At 37.1% G+C, this 22,145-nt stretch overlaps 1 long non-coding RNA gene across 1 annotated transcript in view; it reads left to right on the top strand.

The window, feature by feature from the left end:
* The window catches only part of LOC138148842 (uncharacterized), a 156,358-nt gene extending 135,437 nt beyond the window's left edge, over positions 1–20,921 (top strand). Inside the window, exon 6 of the long non-coding RNA XR_011165191.1 lies at positions 20,518–20,921. This is a non-coding gene — a long non-coding RNA (uncharacterized lncRNA). The remainder of the gene's footprint in view (positions 1–20,517) is intronic.
* Positions 20,922–22,145: the final 1,224 nt, after the last annotated feature.

The following is a 22,145-nucleotide window of genomic DNA, read 5'->3' as shown; positions in this document are numbered from 1 at the left end:
TGGAAGTTACAGAAAAACATATTTAGGCTCAATATAAGGAAGGAATTTCTTAAAAATTAAACTTTAAAAAATGGAATGGGCTGCCTTGGTAGTGGATTCCTCTTTATGGAGATCTTCAAGGAAAGACTGGGTAACTATTTGTTGGTAATAGCGTAGAAAGGTTGTTTATCTAGACATGGATTGGACTGGCTGTCCTCTGAGATCCCTTCTATTTTTTTCTTTTAAATTTATTTATTTTTAGTTTACAACATTCAGTTCCACAAGTTTTTGAATTCTAAATTTTCTCCCTCTTCTTCTCCCCCGTCTCCTCCCAAGGTGGCATGCAATCCAATATAGGTTCTACATATACCTTCACATTAAACAGCAAAGTTGCAAAGAATAATCATAACCAAAGGGAATAAACAATGAGAAAGAAGAAACAAAACAAAACAAAAAAGAGAGAGCAAGTAGTTTGCTTCAATCTGCATTCAGACTCGGTAATTCTTTCTCTGTATGTTGATGACCTTTTTCATCATGAGTCTTCTGGAGTTGTCATAGCCTTGCATTACTGAGAAGAGCCCAGTCTATCAAAGTTGGTCATCACAGATAGGATGTGTCTATAATTGTGTACAGTATTCTCCTGGTTCTGCTCCCCTTACTCAGCATCAGTTTATATAAGTCTCTCCAGGTGATTATGAAGTCCGTCTGCTCCTCATTTCTTATAGCACAATAGTATTCCATTACATTCATATACCACAACTTGTTTAGCCATTCCCCAATTGTTGGGCATCCCCTTGGTTTCCAATTCTTTGCCACTATAAAAAGAACTGCTATAAAAATTTTTGTATATATGGGTCTTCCTCCTACTTGTATTATCTCTTTGGGCTACAACCCTAGAAGTGGTATTGCTGGGTTATGCACATTTTTATAGCCCTTTGGGCATAGTTCTAAATTGCTTTCCAGAATGGCCAGATCAGTTCACAACTCCATTAACAATGAATCAATCTTCCAATTTTCCACATCTTCTTCAGCATTTATAAATTTCCTGTTTTGTCATGTTAGCCAATATGACCAGTGAGATGTGGTACCTAAGAGCTGTTTTGATTTGCATTTCTCTAATGAATAGTGATTTAGAGCATTTTTTCATATGATTATAGATATCTTTAATTTCTTCCTCTGAAAACTGTCTGTTCATATCCTTTAACCATTTATCAATTGGAGAATGGCTTGTATTCTAATAAATTTGACTCTGTTCTCTGTATATTTTAGAAATGAGACCTTTATCAGAAACACTTGTTATAAAAATTCTTTCCCAATTTTCTGCTTCCCACATGATCTTGGTTGCGTTGGCTTTGTTTATACAAAAACTTTTCAATTTAATGTAATCAGAATCATCCATTTTGCATTTTGTATTGTTCTCTATCTCTTGTTTGGTCATAAATTCTTCTTTTCTCCTTAAATCTGACAGGTAAACTATTCCTTGCTCTCCCTGACTGCTTATAGTATCAGCCTTTACATCTAAATCATGAACCCATTTTGACTTCATTTTGGTATACGGTGTCAGGCGTTGGTCTATGCCCAGTTTCTGCCATACTACTTTCCAGTTTTTCCAGCAGTTTTTGTCAAATACTGAGTTCTTATCCCAGAAGCTGGAGTCTTTGAGTTTGTCAAAACTTTAAATTACTATAGTTATTGACTACTATGTCTTATGTGCCTAACCTATTCCACTGATCCACCACTCTATTTCTTAGCCAGTACCAAGTAGTTTTGATGACTGCTGCTTTATAATACAGTTGAAAGTCTGGTATGGCCACTCCACCTTCCTTATCATTTCTTTTCATTATTTCCCTTGATATTCCGGACCTTTTATTCTTCCAGATAAATTTTGTCATTTTTTCTAACTCCATAAAATGATGAGATTCCTTCTAACTCCATGATTCTGAAATACCTATATGGATCACAAAGTGTTAAAAAAAAATGCAAGTTGTATTACTATTATCATTCTTTAAAGACCAGTTAAATTTGTAGTTATTACATGATTTCCCTGACTATTTTAGCCCATGTCAGTTTCTCCATTATCTGAGTGCTTATGACATTTATTATCATCACATGCCTTTTATATCTGGTAATATCCTGTTTTATGGTATATGTCTTATTTTTTCAACAAGACTGTAAATTTTAAAGTTATACCCCTTAAGAATAGCCTCTTTGATAAATAGAAGTATGTATAGAATGATTTTACATTATATATGTATGTATACATATTTTATACATATTTTTGTCTCTAATGGTAGCCATCTCCAGGGTTGAGGAAGAGGGAAGGAAAAAAGGAATTTACACTATAACTTTATTATATATTTAAAGGGAATAGCAAGTTATTCATAATAGATTTGCTGTTTCATGTGCAATCATCTTTTCTTTTATTCTATTATGTTATGGAAATGTTTGTTTTATTTCATAAATTGGAAACAAAATAAACAAATTAAAAAAAAAGAATAGCTTCTTTTGGCTATCCAGGCTCAATAATTACTTGAATTGGATCATATGTGTGCTTCACATATGTATGTATGTTAAATTAAGATGCATTATGTTATGTATTATATATTTGTTTTATATACTATCATGTACCATATGCATCTTTATTGTATATCATATGTGTATTATATTTATGTGTTAAGTAAAACACTAATTCACTGATGAGAAATGAACACTGTCAGAATCAGTCCCTGCCTTTATTGTTGTGATACACAAAGCACATCTCTTTATTGTACTTACTAGAACTGACCAAACACGTACAAATGAAATCAATGCTGGAGGTGAAACAATCATGAAAGCATTGAAGAATGGTTTTATCAAGGAAGGAAAGATCTGAGTAGAAGAGTAAAAATATGTGACGGGGAACCATGGAGAGACCTTGCACTGAGGAACAGAAACTTGACCTAAATACAAAGGGTGTTAATGAGCTGTTTGAGGATTCTTGGGAAATAAAATGAATTGCTAAAAGCAAAGAGGCAGAAGAAGGGAGCAACATCACTTCTAAACCCGAAGTCTTATTTGGTTCTAGAATGCTGTTGTCTACCTTGGTGGTAGATGGTATTCCAGTGTCATGTTGAGGCAAATAGAGATTACATAAGAGTTCCTTATATAAATGCTAATGTCATCCATGGCCCAGGGCCCCCACCTCTCATAAGAGGCTCTAGCTCTTGGATCGGGTTTATTATTTCCTTGGGGAAATATGACCTCAAAGATGTATAGTTAGGCTTTTCTTGCATTCTGTGAGTTCTCAACCTCAGAAATAAAAAAAAAAAATCACTTCAGTAAAACGTAGTTATTTTACATGTCTAGGATATCTCCAAAAGAAATGAACAGACTCCATTCTAAAAGAATTGCCCAATGTATAAAGTAGTAGATATCAGTTCTGAATATGACAGCTATTTATTTCCTTTACCACAAAAGAAATTAATAACTCTCTTATTCAGACCTGATATCTACTACGACTACTCATAGGGTGCAGTAACACTTACTTAAAACATAAACTATAACCTATTAACACTCTTATACTCGCTAGGACTAGGGAGAAAAGACTTTTTCTAAGAAGGCTGATGGGACCTCTGAATAGGCATTTCACTTTGACATCAGTCTTTAGGGTCCAAGGAGTTACTTGATCTTCTGACCAAGGTCCTGGTCTTCTGACCAAATTCCATGGGATTTCAAATTCCAGGGGATCCTATCAGTAGTCATCTATCCTCTTCTGAAAAACTGTATTGTTCCCATCAGGCATCCAGTACCTGACTCTGGAATTCTCAGGCTCTCAAACAAATTCACAAGGCAGCCATCAAAGCTGAAAAATCATCTTTTAGAATTGTTGCTTGGTCCCCTGTGCTCAGGGAAAGAAACACACAGTACACAAGCCTTGAGGTCTAGTCTTTGGCTCACCTAAGAAAGCACATATTTTCACTGCCATGTTTGTATAATCTGCCAAAGCTTCTGCTGGGAAGGGGAAGAGAAAGCCTTTCCCTATCCTCAGTGGAAGTCCAAGAGAGAGCTGGCAGAATCCCAACAGACATACTCAAACCAGAGGAAGTGAGAGCAGAGTATTTGTCTTATCCTTTTATAGCCTACTGCGTAGCCATGCTTTTCCTGGCCAATTTAGCAACCCTCTTTGACAAAGCACCCAGTTATGGAAACTATTAAAGGATTTCACCATTGTTCTAGAGTGCAAGTCCTTCAGACTAATATGTATGCCTATAGAACCAGTGTGCATGTCTTCCCTCCATCAGAGCAGCAAAGTAGGTCCTACCGTGTTTCCCCGATAATAAGACACTGTCTTATTAATTTTTTGGACAGAAAAACACCAGAGGGCTTATTTTCAGGGGAGGGCTTATTTTAATGAACATTGACAGCAATTTTAATAAACAGGTAAATGTGAACAAAAAAATGTACTTTTATTCAATAAGCAAATCACTGGGGAAGAACAGGATGACGCGCTCACTGCTGCAGCTCTGATTGGATTGATTGGATGCAGCGGTACGTTTCACGGGGGGACGGTGCATACAGAGGGTACCGTAATGTAGCGTGTAGCGCAGGGGATCACCTTCACTACAGTAGCAATCTCAATAGGGCTTATTTTCGGGGGAGGGCTTATTTTAGAGGAATCTTACACAGTAAGGGGAGGGCTTATTTTCGGGATAGGTCTTATTATCGGGGAAACACGGTAGCTATGCTAATATCCTCAGTAGCCCCAAAGAAAACAAACAAATAAACAAAAGAAATAAATGAGATGTAGTCTTACATTTCCAAGTTAACTCTTGTGAAAATTCTGCCTTTATTAACTTTCCTCCTGAAATTCTTGAACAAAAAAGTATTGATATAAAAATCTTATTCTGAGAATCAAATATTTTATTAACAGAAATGCTGTTGCTGATACATAACTTGAATGCCTATTTAGAAACATTTTTGTTAACAGCTTATTCACTTTTACTTCCCCCTCAATTTAGGACTCTCCCAGTCTCCCTCAGAGATATTGAGTCATTTCCTCTCTTTAAATATAAACCTTCTTCTATTTACTTTAGTTGTAATTGACTTGCTTTTCAAAGAATTAGGTAATAAAATGTATTCAGGTTATAATGTAAAAATTATCAAGTTCTATATAGTATAATAATTTATGTTAATTCATGAATTTAAATTAGTCAATCTACTGATTTTCAGAGATAGTTTTCTCTTTTTTTAAAAAGAATCTTTAAACACATGCAGTACTTTTCAGCACATCATTCATAAGATAGTTTGTAGGAAAAGAAAATATTTTCGGAATTGAGGCTAAAATGACATTTTTTAAATTACTGAGATAACCTAACTCTGTTGTTTGTAACATAGATGTAAAGTTGGGGGTTGATCAAGTAAATAGACCAGCATATTCCATCCCAACCCACTAAATGTTATGCTCTGATATTTTAACTAGGTACTACACAGAGAAGAAAGAAGTGACATACAACTGTAAAAAAAAAAAAGGATATATATGTGTGTATACACACATACACACACACTTCATCTAGGATTTTTTGAGGAGCATTTCAACTTTGGCTGAAATGAAAAAACTCAGCAGTCAGTATGCTTTATCTTTTGCCTAATTTATCTGGCCTAGGAATTGACTTTAATATTATCTTCCTCAAAGTGTTGCCAAGTCTACTCAGCTTTCACATTTTCCTTAAAAGTGAGAAACATGAAGCCAGGGAAAAGCAGCTCATCTAGTTAAATATATGATGATACTGCAGTCTCTCTCTCTCTCTCTCTCTCTCTCTCTCTCTCTCTCTCTCTCTCTCTCTCTCTCTCTCTCTCTCTCTCTCTCTGTCTCTCTGTCTGTCTGTCTGTCTCTCTCTGTCTCTGTCTGTCTGTCTCTCTTTCCTGTCTCTCCCTCCTCTCCCCCTTCTCCTCTTCTCTCCTCTCCTTCTCCTCATTTCTCTGTCTCTTTGTCTTTCTGTCTCTCTCTTTCTCTCTCTCTGTCTTACCTCCCTTTCCCCCAGCCCTGTCTCTTTCTCTCTCTGTATCTGTCTCTGTCTTTCTCTCTCTGAATTCCAACAGTAGTAGAGATAGAATTTGAACCTAGGTCCTTTGACTACAAATTTAGCACTTTTTCTACAGTGTTTTCCTCTCTGAGAGCCCTTATAACTCTAAAATTCTTTAACTATAAGATAGTTTTCCTTTCTTTAAAATATTATATTTTATGTTATATTTTTATATTACTTTTTTCAGATATTATGCATTATCTGAAAATAGAGTTTAGTTCTATAGTCAATCCTGAGCAATGATTTGGTGTGAACTTGTTAAGAATGATAATTTTATTTATTGTACTGTCAATGTACATGTACAGTAGAAAGAGAGCAGAGACCCTGGGGTCAAAAGACCTGGGTTCAGATTCTACCTCTGTGGCTACTACATGTGTCACTTTAGGGCAAGTCACTTTACTTCTCCAGGTGGGCCTCCCTTTCTTCATCAATAAAACAGTATGTATTAGCATGCCACAGTCGATGGGGCACCGTACTTAAATACAGAAAGACATAGGTTCAAACATTGCTTCAGACACCTGCTAGTTGGACAAGTCACTTAACCTCTCTAGGACTCAGCTTCCCCATTTGTAAAATCAAGGGCTTGGACTCAATGGCTTCCAAGCTTCCTTCTAGTTCTAAAATCTATGATTCTATGACTAGATGGCTTCTGGGGTCTCTTCTAATTTTAGATCTATGATCCTTTGACCTGTCTCAGAGGTAAAAGAATTCATAAGCGATGATAAATTGTTTTGTTTCGGTTCAGTCATTTTTCGGTCATGTCCAAATCTTTGTGGGTTTTCTTGGCAAAGATACTGGAGTGGTTTTCCATTTCCTTCTCCAGCTCATTTTACAGATGAGGAAACTGAGGCAAACAGGGTTAAGTGACTTGCCCAGTTTTACACAGCTTATAAGTGTCTTAGGCTAGATTTGAATTCAGGAAGATGAATCTTCCTTACTCTAAGCCTGGCACTGTATCCACCGTACCACCCAGCTGCTTCAGCTTATGGTAAAATACAGCATCAAATGAAAACTTAAACCATAATCCTAAGGAATAAAGATAAAGCATGTCATTTTCCTATTGATAGGTAATGAACTCAAAATGCAGACATGCATTTTTGGAAATGGCTGATGTGGCCATTTGTTCCACTGAACTATACAGCAATAATGAGGGCTTTTCTTTTTTAAAATTTGATTAATAGGGATTAAAGAAGACAGATAAATAAAAATGCTTATTAATTGGAAATTTTGAAATTTAAATTTAATAAATTGGATCATTAAAATGTAATTTGCTTTGGAAATGTTTTGCATATACTTAGGAGGTTGAGTTAAAATATAAACTTTTAAAAGGGCCAAGGTCTGCCAGTGCATCCTGTGCCATCTCCAGTCATTGTAATGAGTATATGGTCACTGGATCCAGATGGTTCTGGAGGAGAAAGTGAGGCTGGTGACTTTGCACAGTCCTCCCTCACTCAAATCAAAGTCAACTGCAAGTCATATCATCATTTCCCTGATACCATGATCCCCTTCAGAAAGGAAGGATAAACACACAAACTTTTAAATAATTCTGTGGCGTGGAGTACCATTCAGTCTCACTTTTTTGAAGGACAAGTAAAGGACTAAGTAAAGAGGAATGAATATTATGGTCCTGCCCCCTCTGATTTTTGGTAATAATGAATATATATTATATATATTTTTACATACATATACATATATGTGTGTGTGTATGTGTGTGTGTGCCTGCATATGCTTTTTGTCACTTTCAAAATAACACTTTAAATGTCCATCCGGATTTTAAGGTTATAAAAATAATAGTAACTACTCAAAATTATAATTAAACGTTGCTTATTAACACAAGTATCGCTAATACTTTTGTGAGAATAAGTAACTGGTTTGCATGTTTATATACTCATATAACATCAGAGATAGCTGAAAGATATTAGTGTGCTTCTTCCTCTTGCCTTAAATACTATCTTAGTTCCTTAAAAGAGAGCATTATTTATAGATATAGGACTATGATTGAAGCTGGAGTCTGGATTAAGATTACTGTTGGGGAATGATATCTTTTCAGCCCAATAAGGTCACAAGAGTGGAAGAGAACTTTCCTTGCTGGCTTTTGGACCATATCATCCTGAAGGTTATTCCTTTTCCTCTCTCCTTCTCCCTCCCATCCTAAATTTATTTCCACTTTTTAAAAAAAAAAGCTAGCTTACAACCAAATTTCAGTGAGTGGCCCTTCATCTTCCAATGAACTTTTTTGCCTGAATCACAGAAATGACAGCATCTCTAACTGGACACAATATTTTTCACTTTTCAACACTTACAACGTTCTTTCTAGAGTATAGAACATAACTAAATAAAAATGGAAATTTTGGTTCACCTAAACACATAGAAACTCAAGGAGTTATTTCTAAAAGGGAGAAATAAATTTGGAATAATACCTTCAGAGAGCAATATGAATTTGGTCTAGGTTCAAATCCTACCACTGATTCTCATTGGCATGTGGCCACCGACAAGTTAACTTACCTTTTTTAAGCCTTTTTCAAATCTTCATTGAAAGTACATGTTCTCTTCTTGTAACTGAATTTGGGATATAGCATGTTGACTGAAGTTAGTATTATGACTCTGGGTTACTGTTGTTTTTTTTTCCTTTAATTTTAAGAACAAGTTGTTATTGGAACACAACACTCCATTTCCAAACTCCTAGCACTTTCACTGGCAGACTCCCAGGCCTGGAACTCTCCCTTTTCATCTCTGCTTCCTGGCTTTCTGGGCTTCCTTCAAGTATCAGCTAAATTTCTACCTTCTTAAATAAGCCTTTCCCAGTCATCCTTAATCTTACTGCTTTCCCTCTGAAAGCACTCCTAATTTATCTGCAAATATTTTCTCTGTACATAGTTGTTTGCATGTTATCTCTCTTATTAGAATACTGTGAGTTCATTGAGAACAATAACTGGTTAATGCCTTTCTATCTCCAGCCCTTAGCACTTGGCACATAGTAGGTGCTCAATAAAGGCCAGTTGACTGACTGAATTTAGAATTCAAGTAAAAATTCTACTTAAGAAATAAAATACAAAATAATCAGCCATTGTTTAGTTAAATCTTGGTTATAAAGGAACTACTAATACATATTATCTATTGGTATAACATAGAATAGATAACAAATATATTAGTTAATAGATAATACATATTAAAGATAAGAGGAAGTTTGGCAGAGTAAATAAAGTGCTGAGTTTAGAATCAGAAAGACCTGGGTTTAAAACCTGCTTTCATTTAAATGACCTCCACCTACCAAATTCACTTACGACTTATGACCTTGGGAAAGTCTCAAGGTCTCTGTCTCTCAGGCAATTCCCTAGGACTTAACTACTAAGTCAAAAACAATAGAGATCTATATTGGTATGGATGGGGAGCTGGATGAGCCAATAGAATGAGTTCCAGGCTTGGGAGTAAAAAAGACTCATCTTCTTGAGTTCAAATTTGGTTTCAGATACTTACTAGTTGTATGACCCTAGGCAAGTCCCTTAACCCTGTTTGCCTCAATTTCCTCTTTGTAAAACAAGCTGGAGAAGAAAATGGAAAATCACTCCAGTATCTTCACCAAGAAAATGCCAAAATATGGTCAAGAAGAATAGTGTTGAGGTTTGGGATTTAGGGGTAGTAAATTGGTGGTAGATTGGATCTCAGTCCCTTCATGGAGGCATTGTGGGAGGGATCTAGGGGTGGTTTAGTGGGATTTGGTGGTTTTGGTAGGAGGGATCTAGAGGAGGGTTTGGTGGGTCTTGGGGAGGAGGAGTCTAAGGAGGATCTTGATGGGACTGAGGTCAGACTCCAGAAACCAAGAGAATGGGGTTTTGATGGGATCAAGGGGGATAACAGACAAAAGAGGACTTTTGGCCCCTGGGGAGCCCCAGATCCAGTGGGAAGATTCAAGGGGGGTTCCCAGATCCTATACCCCTTCATTAGGACACAACTGAAAAATAACTCAACAACAAAACATTGGAATATAGAGTTCTCTAGCTTGATGAAATCATAGATAATCAGGATGTAATCTAGATCATAAGATTTTTTCCTCCCTGTTTGTATTTTAGCTATTTCACTGCTTTCGTCATCTGTGGATTGATCTTAGTCTATTCCTTACTCCTGAAATGTAATTTCTCCTCATCTATATCTAACTTAGTAGAGATATCTAGGCTTTGTTTGTGCCTAGTTTATACCTCTGATTGTTCCAGTAAAAAAGTCTAGGGCCCAGGGGTGGAGAACCTGTGGCCCTCTAGGTCCTCAACTTTTTTGTCCTTTGACAAACTTTCAATTTGTTCTGAGACGTTTGTATTCAGTCAAAAGGCTGCACTTGAGGACCTAAGGGGCCACATGTGGCCTCGAGGCTGAAGGTTTCCCACCCCTGTTCTAGGCTCTTTGTAGTTATTGAGGTAGGGATATGAGAAATTCCTATTATGTGTTGTATTTTCCATTTTTGATTGTAAACTCTTTGTGGACAAGAAGTGTGAAGTTTTTAATCTTTATACTCTCAATGGCTTGTGGTACACTTATCAAAAGTGCAGAGGAATTAAATTTGGATGGATCAAGGTTAGAGTAAAGAGTCAAAATTTGTTAGTCATTTTGGCAACTTATTATCTGTTGAGCACAACCCCACCTTCCCTTCCCTTAATTGATCTGTAAGCAACAACTCCACTTTCCCTTCCCTTCCACTGATCTGTAAGCAGGCATTTTAGCATAACTTTTACCCCTCCTTTCCCTTCCATTGATCTGTAAGCAGGTATTTTAGCATAACTTTTACCCTTCCCCTTCCTTCCATTGATCTGTGTAGCAGCAAGCACCCCAGCATCCCCAGGGTGGCTGCCAACACAGGTTCTTAGATCTGCTTTGCTAAAGGAAAGCAACTCAAAATTGGTTACCAAGCTTACTTTAGTCAAATATATATCATTTACCTAGCTCAGGGGAAAAAGGTCAGCACCCCGAACTTCAGAGTGTACAGACAGAATTATCAAGACAGAGAAACAGATCAAGTAGACAGATTTCCAAACTGTCCAACCATTACATCCATACCAAATCAACATCTGGGTTTTTCAAAGCAGGGGCTCTCAACAAGGGCTTCCCAGCGTCTCATCTGATCAAATCACAGAACACTTCTCAAAGTGAGCCCCCAAAGCAAAGCCTCACATTAGGGATTATATAGCCTTCTCCTGGCTCAGAGAATGTAAACACCCTCTTGACCCACTGCCCAATCACACAGCATCAAGGTGTGGGCATTCCTGAAAACCAAACCTCCTGCCACAGGCTCCATGTGACCACATTCAGCCTATTAGGAGGCAGAGTATATTTTCAAATCAAGGAAGGTTCTTAGAGTCTCTTAAGCCTATCAAAGGGCCTAGGAGCAGGGAAGATCTTTAAATTTGCATTTCCATTACAATCTGTAAGCAGGTATTTTAGGATAACTTTTACCCTTCCCTCTCCTAATTGATCTGGGTGAGGGTTTTAGCCTAGGGTAAAATCCCTGCTCCATTCTTCCCTGCCCCCCCCCCATCTCCACCCATTCTGGGTTCCCTGTTCCTCAGCCTAGGAAAAGCAAGGGAAAATTCAAATATACACTGACCAATCACTGATTGTAGTTTCAGTTTACATAACCTGATTATTGTAATCTCTTTAAAAACCAGCATATTGTTCATGCCAATTTACTGTCTGATTTGGGTATGTGACCCCAGCAGTCCCCAGGTAATAAAATCCACTTCCAATTTTAATCTCGGGGATCTTCTGTCTCTCTCCTTTTATGCCCAACATTATCAACTCTGATAAAAAATCTGATGTGGGAGAAAGTTGGAGCTACTAGTTTAATGGAAGTTTATATATTTTCTATGTAGTTTTAACTTAATCAGTTCACCCTATTATATAAAAAAAACATTAGCACTTGCTACTTCAGGCACTTAAAAACTCCATTTAAAGTTAATTTCAAGAGGGAGCTGGAAAAAATAAAAAAGGAATGCTCATACAAGAATGGGATCTCTGGGAAAAAAGCTGAAGAATTTTTTTAAAGCTTTGAGTAGAAAAGACTGAGAGGAAATCATAACTTTATTTAAGTTAATGAGAGACTACAATGCAAAATGCCTAAAATTGATTGTGGGAACTCATTAGTGCTGACTATAATACTGATAAGGCTGACTTTTTTTTAGCAATCGGGTTAAGTAACTTGCGCAACGTTACTTGGCCAGTTATCTCTGGGTGTGGTGCTAAGTAGCTGAGCCTGGATTTGAACCCCAGGTCATCCTGACACTGGAGCCTGGTGCTCTTACTCGATGTGCTACCTGGCTGCCTTCCCCCCCCCCCCCATAAGGCTGATTCTTATCATTGTACGTTGTAGACCATGAGTTCCTTGAGGACAGAGACTTTTTTTTTTGTCTTTCTTTCTATTCCCAGAGCTTAGCACAGTACCTTACACATTGTAGACACTTAATAAATGCTAATTGACTGGCTGATTCATCAATGCATGCTATCAAACTTCATTGAGTATTCAATAATACAAATACCACACCTTCTAGAACAATCATCTACTTGATTCCTAAGGTCCTGGTGATTATGTCTTGTATCTAGTGCAGATAAGGTTCCCTCTCTGCCCAGCCAGAGGCCATGTGTTTTCCTTCACAGTGACATTCTTGCAAATATTCATCAATCGGTAGGCAAATGTGGAAAGCTCACATTTCCAAGTGTGGGGAAGACTGGAGTCTATCCTAGACAAGACCTAGGAGCAGGCTGATTGATGTGCAGTGCTTCCAGTGTTTTTATAGTTCTGTCTAAGGGTGTTTACAAGCTACTTCTCAGGTCTAATTAGTGATTGTTCTGTCTATGGGTGGTTATACTACTTCTAAGTTCTAATTAGTGATTGATTACTTAAGCTAATGATGAAGGAAACTATTAATCAAAGCTGTAGTTTCTTAGTGTCGTTCATGAGTGTTTATCAGTTGTTTGTAAGATTTGGGGAATACATACAATCATTAGGAGTTGTTTACCAAATATGAGGGATACAAACATCATTGCCAAACTATATTACTCATGTCAGTCTGTCAACAAATATTTATTGAGTACCAGACTGGCATACTAAGTGCTGGGAATACAAATTTGAAAAAGAATGTTTCTGCCCTTAAGGAAGGATCTTATAGTCTAATGGGGAAACAACACACAAAAGAAAACTAGGAAGGAGTGGAGTGGGGTCTAGGGTGGGCAGGTACCCAATTCTTGGTATGGGATTTCAACCAGGTGGAAAATTAAAAGATGGATGCCTGAGGGCCCACCTTAAATGGAGGTTCTGTGAGGAGCAGGGAGCCATCAACCATCGTGACTCATTTCTTCTTAAAACTACATTTTGGGGGCAGCCAGGTGGTACAGTGAGTAAGAGTGCCAGACCCGGCATCAGGAGATCTGGGATCCGTTCTGGCCTCAGATACTTGGCACCCACACAAAATAACTGGCTGTGTAACCTTGAGCAAGTTACTTAACCCCAAGTGCTTTAAAAACAAAACAAAACCCAAAACTACATTTTGGGGACATTTCAGACTGCATCTAGCTTTCTTCTCCTCTATCACAAAATCTAATAGCCAATTCCTCCCTAAGGATGAGAGCTACATTCTATCAGAGAGGATACTCTCATATAAAGAAATTTGTATGTCAGGAAATGATGACTTCTTTTGGTTAAGAGAGAATTCCTATAGGTGTCTGGATAATAAAAGTTCTATATCATTTATTACTTTAATACTATTCCCTCATTCCAAGCTTATGTTTCCTTAAATACTTACCCATATTTTCCTTCTATCCAAGTGGTCTATAATGGACTGTTATAAGAATAATGCTCTGTTTCTATCACTTTTGACAGTCACTAAAATGCTCCTAATCACAAATCTACCATTTGGTCCCTGAATTTCCTCACATGAGTTTTTGTTAATATTTACTTAATATTAACTCCTTTTACAACTTACCTAACTTGTTCCTTCTAGAACTTATGAGTATTCCACTCATAGATCTCATACCACCAAGTTTCAATAGTGCCTATGAGGTCAAATTTGACACCTTGCATTAGTTTGCCTTGCTTCTTACACATACTATATGAATTTCTGTATCCATGACTTGAGGTCATGGATTTTCATTGCTGGACACTTAGATTCTGTCTTTTGGGAATTTGGGAACTTCTTTTCTTCCTATATTTTCCCTGCTCTAGGGAATCGTTTTATTGATAAGCACAGTTTTCCCCCTCCCTCATCCTTTATATTTTTCATCCTTTTGATGAGATTTTTGCTCTAACCAAACACATCCAATCCTTTTTAGGGTTAGTCATTCTTTTTTTGTTTGTTTGTTTTTTGGAGGGCAATTGGGGTTAAGTAACTTGCCCCAGGTTACACAGCTAGTTTTTTTTGTGTGGGTGTTAAGTGTCTGAGGCCGGAAGGGAACTCTGGCTCCTCCTGACTCTGGGGCCAGTGCTTTACTCACTGTGCCACCTAGCCCTCCCGGATTAGCCATTCTTAAATTTTGAACTATGAGTCAGAAATACAAGCTCCATTTTCAGACATTTTTGCAACCAACTGTTAATTTTCCAAATCTGTCTTGCTTTTCTGAAGCCCTTGCCTTCAAGGAATGATTAAAACCCTACTTGTGCCCCTAAGTTCATCAGTTTCTTGACCAAAACTTCACAATATTTATTAATGTTCTCTGGCTTTCTTTGGTCTGTGTCATTTGGGCTCATGTAAAACATTGAAAATAGTAGTAGTCATTAGGTCTGTCAAGTGGGGTTTGGGGGTGGGTGGTTCTCTGCCATGTACTGGATATACATGCTCTAGGAAGACAGTAAACTTCTCTATTGTTGTTATAGGGTTGACAAAGAGCTTCCTCAGAACCCCTCAGCAGGGAGCCACCAACCATGATGACTCATTTCTTCTTTAAAATTCTTTTCTTTAAATCTTTTTTTTCTGAAAATTGTAATTTTTAAGTTTTAAAAACTGTGCTTGAATGTGTGCCATAAACCATGTCAGATTTTGAGTTCCTCTCCTTTCTTCCTCTCTCCCCTCCAATTTTCAAGAATGAATTTAGAGAAACTTGAGAAGATTTATGTGAACAGATGAAGAATGAAGTAAGCAGAATCAGGAAAACAAAATACACAATGACTATAAAAACATAATTTTAAAAAATGAACTAAACACAGTGTAATTAGTATGACTAAGAAGTTTGGCTAAGGTGAAGAGGTGCCAAAAAATGAGATGAAAAAAAATGTGCCTTACTCAATCCTTTCTTTGAAGAGGTGGAGGGCTACAGGTATGGAACATCACATATATTGTCAGACTCAAGTGATGTGTTGAATTTTCTTTTAGCTGAAGTGCTTTTTTCCTTTTTTTTTTTTTTTTAAAATTCATTGTTATGAGCAATGGCATCCTGGGTGAGAGAAAAGGGATATATTTAGAAATGAAGGTGATATAAAAACAAAAGAGATGAATAAAATTTTTCCACAAAGAATGCTTTTCATACCAGCATCAGAGATAATGAATTAATGCAGCAGCCTAAAGAAATGTCTTACTATTGGAGAATAGAGATGACAGGAATTTTCCATTTGAATGAATTTTTTACTTGTTTATTTTATGATTTCTTTTAACTCCCTTAGCAGAGGGGGTAATGACAATTTGCATGGCTGGGCAAAATAGTCATTTTATCTATAGTTCCATGCTAATTACAGTTAGAACTTTGTAGAGTTCAAAATTCTAATGCTAACTTCATTTTCATAAATCAGTACACTTAATTATACTTAAGATTCTAGCATAGGGATCTTAAATTTACTTAATTTTGTTTCATGGTAAGCATTTAGAAAAGTAAGGGAACAAAACATAAATTTAAGCTGATAATTTCAAATGTGGGTATTGCCCAGCCATTCCCCAAGGAGAAATCTTCCTCTCTCGTGTTTCCTTGACAAGTACTTATTGCCCTTTATTGACTCAGATCACTAGCTACTTTATGCATCTGAACTGTACCCTTGGGTTTGGCCATCAGAAAGAAGCTATACCTTCAAGGGGGTTAGACATGGAGGAGTTTGGGGGAGAGAGACAAAGACACTGACTCTCCAGTAAATGATGCATATCCAGGGATAATAGTAGGGGAGAAATGAAGCAGAGGAAAGAACTTCAAGAAATTCAGGGGGTGAACCAGAAATATTAAAAATATAATCTGTCAACAGTTGGTCACTCACTAGAGGAATTCTGGAAAGTTAAGGACCTGGATCAAGCTGATTTCTTTGGTTGCCAAAACCAAGAAGCAGTAAGGCACCAGGCCATAATTAGGAGGAACAAACTCAGACTTTGATCTCCAATGTTCTTGTAATTGTGGGCACTGTGGTAATCTGGTAGCTCTCTAGAAGGCTGGTTTTCAATCAGACTGGCTAAGTGGTGCAGAAGATAGCGGGCTGGGATTAGAATCTGGAAGACCTGTATTCAAATCTAGCCTCAGAGTTTTGATGCTGTGTCACCCGGAAAAAGTTACTTAACCTCTGTTGGCCTCAGTTTCCTCATCTGTAAAATAGGGATAATAATAGCATCTATCTCAGGGTTGTTATGAGGATCAAATGAGAGATCAAGTGCTCACCACAATGCCTGGCACACATTAGGTGCCATATAAATGTTCACTTATGATCATTAACAAACCTGAATTTTCCAGCTTGGCAATCACAATCTCAAGGTAGTGCTATAACTCTGAAGTAACTGTCCAGACCCTTAGGGATCTTCTGCTCTTGGAAGTGTAGTACCCTAGGAGCACTTAAGTTAGGAGGGCTGTTTGTAAGTCCCATCAAGGCTGAGGGTCACCTGGAGGGAGTGAGGGAAGAAGGGAAGAAATGCTGAGAACATAGTGGGGGAAAAGTGGGTAAATGTTTAATAACCATCTCTCTAGGGGAAAAAATGTACACATGATGACCTTTTAAGTTTAATCTTTTTTAAAGTTTAACACTTTCTGAAGTCTAGACAATCAATGAAGCGATAAAGCAAGCCCTGATTTGTAGCATTTGCTTCAAACAAAAGTTTCTCTTGAGTCAGTTAATAACTGGTTCCAGCACACCCTTGATAAAGCAGTGGTAGGTATTGCTTTTCCCTTACAAGGAGGCCCCATATGTGGTAATCCTATAAATGTGAAATATTGTACTGTTCCCATGGATTCCACTTGAATAGCCTTCAAGCATCTAGCAGTGGGGAACCTGTGGCCTTCAGGTCACATGTGGCCCCCTGGTCCTTAAGTATTGCATTTTGGCAGAATCTAAATTCAGTATAAGGGCTGCACTGGAAGACCTAGAGGGTCATATGTGGCCTCAAGGTCACAGGTTTCCTCTCCTTGACTAGAGTTACTATATACAATACAGGGTGTCCCAAAAGTCTTAGTGGAGCTTAAAACTTTAATAGGTCATATCTGAAATACTACTCAATTCTGGGCATAACTGTTTACTAAGGGAATAGATAAACTGGAATGTGTCCAGAAAAGGGTGACCAAAATGGTAAGTGGACTAGATAACATGCTATTTGAAGACTGGATAAAGGCATTAGTAGTAATATTTAAATCTTTTCTTTTTCAAGCTAGAGAGAATTTAATAGCAATTTACAAGCATTTGGGCTGTCACATGGAAGAAGGATTAGATTTGGCTGCTGAGGAAAAGACTAGGGTGGAATGATTTGGAGGAATTTGCAGAGAATCAAATTTAGGGGGAAGGGAATAAGCATTATTTTGTACCTACTATGTACCAGGCACTGTGCTAAGCTCTTTTTACAAATATTATCTCATTTGATCTCCACAACTCTGAAAGGTAGGTGCTGTTATGATCTCCATTTTATAGTTGAGGAAACTGAGACAAGCAGAGGTTAAGTGACTTGCCCAGGGTGACATGGCTAGTAAGTGTCTGAGGTTAAATTTGAACTCAGGTCTTCCCTGACGCCAAGACTGGTACTCTATCCACTGTACTGCCATCTGCCTCTAGATTTAGGCTTGATACAACGAAAACTTCTTAACAATTGGAGTGAAGTAAAAATAGACTGGTCTTCCTTAAGAGATTGTGGGGCCCCTCTCACTGGAGTTCTCTAAGCAGAGCCTTGTTGAGTGTTGTATAGGGAATTCCTCTTCAGGTCTGAGTTGGACTAGATGACCTCTGAAGTTTTTTTTAGCTCTTTGTCTGTAATTCTGTGACTCTTGCTATTTGTCTTTAAGCAAGGTAACTTCTCCCTAACCAGTAATTTATATCCTGGTATCCAGGACAGTCACTTCATTTCCTATGCTCCATAGGACCATAGCAAAATTTCTAGGCAGTACAGCAGATAGTATGTTAGAAGTGGAGTTGGTTGTGGTTCAGTAATATCCAACTATTTGTGACCCCATTTGGGGTTTTCTTGGCAAAGATACTGGAGTGGGTTTACCATTTTCTTCTCTACTTCATTTTACAGATGAGGAAACTGAGGTAAACAAGGTTAAGTGGCTTGCCTAGAGTAACACGGATAAATGTCTGAGGCCAGATTTGAACTCATAAAGATGAATACTCCTGATTCCAAGCTCACTGCTCTATCCATTGCACTACCTAGCTGACTAGTAAGGAGGATCTGAATTCAAATTCTGCCTCAGATATTAGCTAGCTGTACAACCCTGGAAAAGTCTTAACTTTTCTTAGTCCCAAACTCCTTATCTATGAGATAGCAATGGAAGTACCTACTTCATTGGGTTATTATCAGGATCACATGAAATAACATATGTAAAATGCTTTGCAAATCTGATAGTGCTACGTAAATGCTATTATTATTATTATGTCAGACAGAATGAACCTTAAGCAGTTCTCTGATACAATAGCTAAACCAGAATGTTTAGTAGTCTATATACCACAATTTTTTAATCTTGACAAGATAATATCAAAGATAGGTTGACTCAATGAATGCATCAGAAATTATCATGATTCAGCAGCCAAAAAGCATTTTATTAAGTGTTTAATATGTGTCAGACAGAATTTGCATTTTGCCTCTAGCCATTCCCATATTATGGAATATGAAAGCTGGGAGAGATCTTAGAATCATTTAATCTAATGCCTGAATTTCACAGATTTGGAAATAAGACCTACAGTAAATTAACTGCCCAAGTTTATAAAGTTAGTAAGGGGCAGAGCTCAAAGCCAGGTCTTTTGATTTTTAAGTCGAATGGTCTTTCCACCATATTCCAGCTGCTTCTCTTCCCAAATACCTGCTAGCAAACCAAGCAAGCTGATTCCAGATGTTTCTGTGGAGTAATAGGCAGTTTTCAAACTATTATTGTATGTTTTTGTCTATCACAAATTTTGTGATTTTTAAGCTCTCCTCATACCTTTTAGTTCTAGACACAAATCACCACATTTTCCTTACTCTTTTATTTAATTGTACTATTAATAGTACACAGATTCAATCTTACTCTTAGGCACAAGTCAAATAATTTAATTTCTTAGAAATAACTGAAATAGATTACCATATATCAAATATAGCATCAAATATAAAATTATGTATCATCATCATAGTTAAAATTTGTATTGTGCTTTAAGGTTTGCAAAATGCTTTACATGTAATATTTTATTTGATCTTCAAATGGACCCTATAACATAGATAGTATTATTCTTATTTCACAGGTGAGGAAAATGAGGCTTAGAAAGGTTAAGTGATTTGCCAAAGGTCACTCAGCTAGTAAATATCTTAGACAGAATTCAAACCCAGGTCTTCCTGACCCCAAGTATATCACTCTTAATCACTACTCCAGGTGCTTTTGTTTTTTAATTTTTGTTTATGTTTATTTTAATTTTTGTAAGGTGGATAGGTGGGGGACATTTGACAGAGCTATGTTGTTTTGTTGTCCTTATGTTAATTGCTACTGACTATTTTTACAACTGTTATTTTCTAGGATATGTATTGTATTTTTAAAAAACTTATGGGGGATGGATGAAGAAAAATAGTCCTTTGAGATTATTTTGGTTGGAGCAAATACAAAGGCAGTCATGTGACTACAAGAATCTTATATAACTAAGCTGAAGTTGATAGATGAAGTCCTTCCAAAATTTCTCATGCTGCATCACTAATCTGTATACATAACTGAACATTTCAGAAGGATTTTAGCAGTTCAGATTACATTAAGTTTCTTGGGGAAAGGATGGGAAAAGTTGAACTGTCACGGTGCATCCGGTGTACTTAATAGAAAAATCCATTCTCCCAAAGAGGTTTTCTTTAGTACTTTCTTATATGTCTGTATTTGCCTGCATGTGAAATACAAACATAAGTGTATGTGTGTGTGTGTGTGTGTGTGTGTGTATATATATATATATATATACATATGCACATGAGAGAAATTTATATTTTCAGTGATATGACACATTCTTAAATGGATTTGTGTCCTCAATTTAGATGGAATTGCTAATGAGGATTGCAACCTATCCATGACAGCCATTCCTATATGACTCTTGTCCATGTTCTTTCAGAAATTTACTGCAGTGGATCCACCCAACATGTGAACAACCTTTCTCACTTTTTCTGACTTTGTGAAGATACTGGTGGAGCATAAGGGCTCTTTAATTGAACCATGAGACCAGCCTGTCTTCTTTTTTTCTCATTTTCATTTTCCCAATGATTCTTTAAAAATGTTTTATCCTGAACTTTATCAATACCAAATAGGATGAGCACTTTCATATAGAAAGGAGAATAGAAAAAGAAGATCGTACATAATGCTACAAATATATATGCTGTATATATTGCTCTTCTTTTAAAATATGTATTAAGTTTAATACTTTATTTAAAAAACAACAAAAAAACCCTATGCCCAAAGGGCTAAAAAAAAAGCCCATACCCTTTGACCCAACTATACCACTACTAGGTCTATATCCCAAAGAGATCAAAGAAAAAGGAAAAGAACCTACAAGTCCAAAAATGTTTATAGCAGCTCTTTTTGTGGTGGTAAAGAATTGGCAATTGAGGGGATGCCCATCAATTGGAGAATGGCTGAACAAGTTGCTTTGTATATATTTGTTTGCATGGGTCCTTCATTAGATGGTAGACTTTTGCCTCTTTTTGTTGTATCCCCAGTGCTTAGGACAGTGATCAGCACTTAGCAGGTACATAGTAAATATTTATCCAATTAAATCCTCTGGGCTAAACACTCCCATTCCCTTCAATCAATCAACTGTGGTATAAACAGATATCCCTTCACAATTCTGGTTGTCCTTTTCACCTGTCTCCTAAAACTATTGTAATCACTTACAGAGCAATATTTATGGGTACTAAAGAGAGAAGTCCTAGGGGTTATCTGATTATGTCATGTCCTGTGCTTAGACCCTCCCAAACTTAGACCCTCTTTTTCTTTCAAGGTCCAACTTGGGCATCACTTCTGTCATGATTTTTCTGATCTCTTCATCCTCTGAAAGTGATTTCTTTCTCCTCAAATTTTCTTACAGCCCTTTGACTCTCTCCTTTGTCCTTTTCACAAACCAACTTTGCATCCTACTTGTGTCTGTAAAGTCAGAGCCCTAAGTTCCAAACTTTGAGCAAGTCACTAAATATCCCCCAGCTCTTGGTTTCCTTCACTGGAAAACAAGGGGGTTGTACTAGATGGCCCCAGAGGTCCTTTCTCTTGTTCCAGATCTTGTTCCAATGACAAGGACGATAGTGTTTTTCATATTTGTATTCCCAGTGTCTAGGACAGTGGTTTGAACACAGAAAGCCATCAATCAATTAGTTCACAAGACTTTACACTGTGCTATGTACTGAGGATACAAAACTAAAAATGAAAGAGCCCTTGCATCTACATGTCCCAGTACGTAGAGAAAAACCCAAAATTAATACAAGATAATTTAGGTGTGGAGTGCCACCAGCACTTATATGTTTGTTGAATTGAACCTTTGAATTAAAGGCAGGTTACAATTGTGGGAAACTGCAAGGCCATAAAATTTCATAATTTATGTTTAATCTACTTCAGATAAGTGATCTGGCCAGGTAGAAAAGCTTATTATTTTCACAAACATGAAAAGGGTGGTGGTGGTGGGGAAGGTATATCTTATTCAATGTTCCCTCTTCCTGGAATGAAAGTGCATAATCAGATTAAGCCTGAGTTAAT

The sequence above is a fragment of the Petaurus breviceps genome, unplaced genomic scaffold, assembly GCF_028583685.1.
Source record: "Petaurus breviceps papuanus isolate PSGF00001 unplaced genomic scaffold, PetGlider_PUasm1.0 90842, whole genome shotgun sequence".
In the NCBI taxonomy this organism is placed as follows: domain Eukaryota; kingdom Metazoa; phylum Chordata; class Mammalia; order Diprotodontia; family Petauridae; genus Petaurus; species Petaurus breviceps.
The sequence above is the reverse complement of the archived record's forward strand: the minus strand, read 5'-3'. Positions and strand labels throughout refer to the sequence as shown.